General features: G+C 34.8%; 1 long non-coding RNA gene across 1 annotated transcript; it reads left to right on the top strand.

Annotated features, from left to right (window-relative positions):
• Nucleotides 1-305: 305 nt before the first annotated feature.
• LOC136826192 (uncharacterized) lies at nt 306-5010 on the top strand. The gene is made up of 3 exons (XR_010849536.1): nt 306-432; nt 2450-2583; nt 3371-5010. It is a non-coding gene; the product is annotated as an uncharacterized lncRNA (long non-coding RNA).
• The last annotated feature ends 562 nt before the right edge of the window (nt 5011-5572 follow it).

The raw sequence follows: 5572 nt of genomic DNA, 5'->3' as shown, positions 1-5572 counted from the left end.
TGACACGAAAACACACTATTTATCTTTATATATAAATTCCTATATGGACTCCTGGCCCATGTGTATTGGTCAAAACACAGTTATAAGTATCGGGAACTCACAGGCGAAGAAGAATATCAGGAAACTAGTCCCTTGGAATCTTGAAATTTTCCATCGTCGTTTCCCTGTTTTCATAATTTAGCGAAAATACTTGCGATATTACTCTTTACTGTATGCTGTATTTGAATGGATATATTCACGACAATGATTATTCATGATGAATTTGATTAAAACAGCGAGCTATTTCCATTCCCCCCGTCACTTGTCATTTGTATTCCTACGCTTTGGTGCCTGGAGTTTTGTTGTTCTTCCGGTCAAGGTGTCTCAAAAGGCAAGAGTACCTATCGTCTTTTCTCATTTTCTTGGTTTTGGGAGGTTTCACAGTCGTCCAAGGTTGGTGATTTTGATTTTGCTAGTGTTGGTCATGAATTATGAGTTATTTTTTGTTGAAAAAAATAGTTTGTGTCATTACTTCGAACTCGGGCATAGCCTATTGCCCACAGGCGAAGGAATGCCATCAGGATGTTTGTTTATTAGACAAAAAAGCCTAATAAGGTACCGAGGACTAAAGTTACGGTATTTATAATTATCTAATTTCAAGTTAAGTTAACTGTTCAGGCTCCATAACTGAGATCTTGCATAAATATTTACTTTATGAGACCAGTAAATAGAGTTGTTTTAAAGTCTCTCTTAAGTAATTACATTGATACCTCCTAACTATGGATCCTACACTATGTTTATCTTGGTGCAATTCCCTACTGGCCCCTGGGTAGGGGTTGGGGTGGGGGCTTGGCCCTTGTGGCAGGCGAACTCTGGACACTGGCCAGTCATCTGTCAGTAACCCGTCACTTGTTCCTTCAGCATGTGGGGAATATAATGGGTACGTGAAGGTTTATGGTTTGTATGTTTAAGAAAAATGTAAATTATCTTTAACATTTGGTAAGTGTTGCTGTGATAAATACGTATCATCATCTCTTACAAAGGAGATTTAGGCTACTGGATGTCTGTAGTCTTCAAGATTTGCTCCCCAGAAAACAGCAGCATCCTACGTTAGGTTAAGTATAATATGGTAGCACCCGTATTATCTATTTTAATTTACAGTGCCCTAGGTTAGGATAAGTTGGGGAGGTCCAAAGGGGCAAAGCCCCCAAGCCAGGGAAGGACCTGGCACCCCTAGTAGGTCAGGTTAGCTTAAAACTATATAATTTTTAATTTGTAGTGCCCACAGTTCCCAGTACTCTAGTTTGGTTAGGTTTGTGTGCACTTCTGTACTTCACTTGTATTATGCTTTACCCCACACAAAACCACAGTTTCCCATTGTGGTACCCCAAAATTGTGGGATATATCCCATTGGGGGTATAGTGTCTTTAAAACTTGTAGCTTATAAAAGTCATGAATGTCAGGAACATTTGAAACACTTAACAGGAAAACCACTAGATATATTCAACTTTGGAATATAATATAATTACAGTTTAAAGTAAAAATTTAACACCTACTGTAAGTAGCCTATGTCAACTTGAACATATAGGCTATGTCCCTATCCTAGAGTCAAGGATTTTACCTTACCATCGCCATTGTTGGTGAAAAATTAACACCATACCCTAACCTATTATTATTAATGGCTGCCTTCCATAACTTATAGAGAAAATTACTCGGTTTGCTATAGTTTAAGGCACCTTATGGTATTTCTAAGTAATAGCTCCGCACTGTCTGTATGGAACGGTTCCAAGAACATGAATGTCATTAGGGAGCCATATGTTCAAGAAGGGATTGGCTAGGGAAATCAATTATAAAAGGAACGACACTAACCTAATGTACCCTAACCCAACCTGACCTAGGCCTAGTAGGCCGTGTTACTTAGCAGGGGGGGGGGGCCGTCCCCCCTGGTAAAGGAAACTACATTTTACCAAAAGTTCCCCTATAACACTGCACATGCACAATGGCATTCCAGGATGCCTAGCATACAAAAACATAATCAGTTCTGATGTTAATTACAGTCAGCCGATAAAAAATAACGGTAAATTCTTGAAAAGCAACCAAAACACCAGATAAAAAGTCAATTTTATAGGAAATACCCGGCGTGGAGCTAATGCTTGGTTCTACCGATAATTATTGACTTAGTGGGAATACTTGGCTCATGAATCAAACTCCTGTAGATACTGCAGGTTGGTGTTGTTTATAAGTTAGTAAGTTTTAGTTAAATTTGGTATTTAGGGAACTAGACTTTCAATAGTCTATCCATTATGACAAATGAACGGAACCAATGTTTTTGTAGAGTCCATACTAGATGTTAAAGCAAGTGGTCATGTCTAATTTTTTCTTCCTGGAACAATGTTTAAAATTGTTCTAGTATATTCAGTAACACAGCTGTTTTTAAATCTTTAAACTGGATTGTGATAATCTCTTTCAGGAGCTGCTTGATCATGAATCTATGGTGAATGTTGATCTTGGAGCTTTTGCAGAATTTCAAAGTCTGCTACCATTATTGAGAACAAGAAGTATCTCACTAATCCAGCTTGATGCAGTAACTGGAATATTTTAAAGGTAAGAATAAGAGTATGGTCACTTTGAAAGTTTTATGGCCTTCTGAAAAATAATTTCCTTATTTCAAGAATGAAAATGCTTTTTTTCATTCAGTTTTTCTTCCAAGATTAAACATTCTAAGTTAGTGTGCTTGAGTGAAAGGTTAGGCATTTATTAAACAGGAATAATTAGGTCAGTTAGTAGGTTCAGATGAGTTAGGAAACAAGTTAAGACAGTATATAAAAGCTGGTGGATTATGATAGGTTAATAGATTAGTGTTGCATTAATTGCGTAGTAGTTTAGTCAGTGGATTAAAGTGCCAGAAAATGTTACAAGGTAGGATGCAGTTCTTTAGTCATAAGTTACTGGAGTGGGATGGACAGATATTAGTGGTAAAAAATAACTGGTTATTTAGTGAATTAAGGTAGTAAATTAGACCTTTAAGAATGGACAGATAGTTAAATCAAAGGATTAAAGGTGGTCATGTTAGCCAGAGAATTATCAGAAATAGTTTAGTAACAGGATCCATGTAGGGTTGGTTAGGTGATTAATAACATATGGGCAACACACAAGGGTACAATAAACATGTAAGTTTAGTTGAAGATGTTCAGTGAATGTCAAAGTTGCTCTGAAATGCAAGAAAAGGACTAGTTTGTAATTTATTTGAGCACTTGTCATATCACGTAGGCTGTATGCTAATCTTGTCTAATTTAGAATGTAAGAAAATTTCATTAGTATAACAGTTCATGTAAAATGTACGGATGAGGATATAATGTGACTGTTGACTTAATGACTTTCTTTTTTGCAGGGTTGGAAAGAGGCATAGCTTCAAAGAAAATTATAGTCTTTTGCTCTGATCGTGAAGATATATGGCAAATATTCGCCATAGCATGCTGACTTCAGTGCCATGGAGAGGTCCTAATGAGGTCTAATTGAATTTCTTGAAAATATCCTATATTCTAGAAAACTGGAAAAAATTACATTTTAAATTGTATTGCTGAAATAGCTCCCAATCTGTTATTAGACTTCACATGAGTATTATTCATTGAGAATTATTTGTACTTGATTGGAACAGTTATATTTTCATTCAAGGAATATTTTATTTTCATTTAAGGAATATTACTAGTTTGATGTGGTTGTTTTGAACATTGTTATTATGCAGTAGTTCAGTAAAAGACATTTTACATAAATTTTGCAATATTTTACATAGTCTTTTGATATAATGTAAAGAATGAAGTTCATTCTCGGAATATATATTGTTAAACATAACACAACATATCCAAAACAGTAAAACTAATCCTTTTAAGCATTACTGACATGTCTATTTAGTGCTTCATTGTGGTATAAACAGTCAAGCCTTAATGCCAATGCACTCTTAACCCAAATTATTTTTTTTTTTTTTTTTTTACTTAACTATTGTCCCATTCTACTCTTCATATCTGCTTGGTATTATGATGCTAAATGAAGATGAAAAAGCACTGACTAAATTTACAGTAAATAACCGTAGTTAGAAGTACATTTAAGGTGTGATATTTAGTCTTGAAGTGATGGCAAGTTGTTAAGGTTTACTTTGAAACTTCAAGCATTTTAGTTTGCGTAGAATCAGTAGACAGATTATACTAAATTGTTAGAAGCTAAGTCAGTTTAGTGTATTTTCTAGTCCCTAAAATGTCTTGTAAACAACATATAACAAACAGGGAGGAAATTGAATGGTAAGGAACAGTCACACCTCACAAATGCAGAAGTAGGCAAATATTTTACTTGGATCTTTAAGAGTCAAATTTGTATAACTTTTGTTTTCATCAGTTGAGCCAAATTTCAGTTTCCTCAAGAACTCTGTTAATATATTTCCAAGTGGCTTTTTTTTTTTTTTTTGTCAGATGTATTAAACTCTACTTTAAACAAGTTATAAAAGCATGTGACTGGCTGTGGAGTGATTCATTTAATCCAGTTTACAGTGTCTGTTACTTAATTGTAAAACTTGTGTATTGCAACTTCTCCATTACCTTTGAACCTTTATTCCACTAAAATCTGTCATCGGAATCTTAGCATCTGTTCATAAGTTTCCTACAGTATAGGTGTAGCTTGAAATTGTTCATTAATTTTCAGTAGATTTTTGCACAATTTCTTTCAAGTTAGAAAAGTTCTCTTACTTGAATTGCCATTGACTCTGTGTATGCTATTTCATTTATCTTGGTAAATCTTTGTTAAATTGCTTTTAGCAAATTTTTATCATAGTACCAGTTAAGACTGAGAAATGTTTGCTGTCCCTTCTCTCAGCTACCACTTTTCTATCCTGTTCAGTCATACTTTGGGGAAATACATTATCGATTCATTGAACAGAAAAATTGATCAAATACAAGAACAGTGGTTATAACAAATTTAGTAAGAGAATCCCCGTAAATAGTGAAGTCGGTTAATCTTGCCCATGTGTTTACAAAAGAAAAATTCAGATAATTCCATGCACATCTGCTGTAACTATTAAAGAATATGACAGAAGAACATGACCAAGTAGTTTAGATTTTTTTGTAGTAGAAGGATTCTGATGAGAGAGGGGTAAAGTACAAAGAAATTTTTAAAACTATAATTATTGCTGCCATTAAATGAAATGCTCGGATATAGTTTGTAAATTGTTCGTGTTACAGGATTTTCAAGTAAATTGTTCTTGTTACAGGATTTTCAAGGGTCTCTCTCTCTCTCTCTCTCTCTCTCTCTCTCTCTCTCTCTCTCTCTCTCTCTCTCTCTCTCTCTCTCTCTCTCTCTCTCTGACCAAGGTAGTCCCCTATAATAAATGTTAATCATTCCAAAGGTCTTCACTGGATATTAAATGTGTAATAATTCACTGTAAGTTTCTTGAAATGGGATTTCAGGTCTTGAGTTGCTTAGTATTCCAGTCCCACGAACATGCCAAAGACTTTTTTAAAGTAACTAATTTTTCTCATTGACTCCCTTGAAAGTCACTTGCAATGATGAGTCTTAGCCACAGAATGACAAAACTGCTTAAAACACG

This window comes from Macrobrachium rosenbergii, chromosome 40, assembly GCF_040412425.1.
Source record: "Macrobrachium rosenbergii isolate ZJJX-2024 chromosome 40, ASM4041242v1, whole genome shotgun sequence".
Lineage (NCBI taxonomy): Eukaryota > Metazoa > Arthropoda > Malacostraca > Decapoda > Palaemonidae > Macrobrachium > Macrobrachium rosenbergii.
Note: the sequence above shows the minus strand (reverse complement) of the source record. Positions and strands in the feature narration are given on the sequence as shown.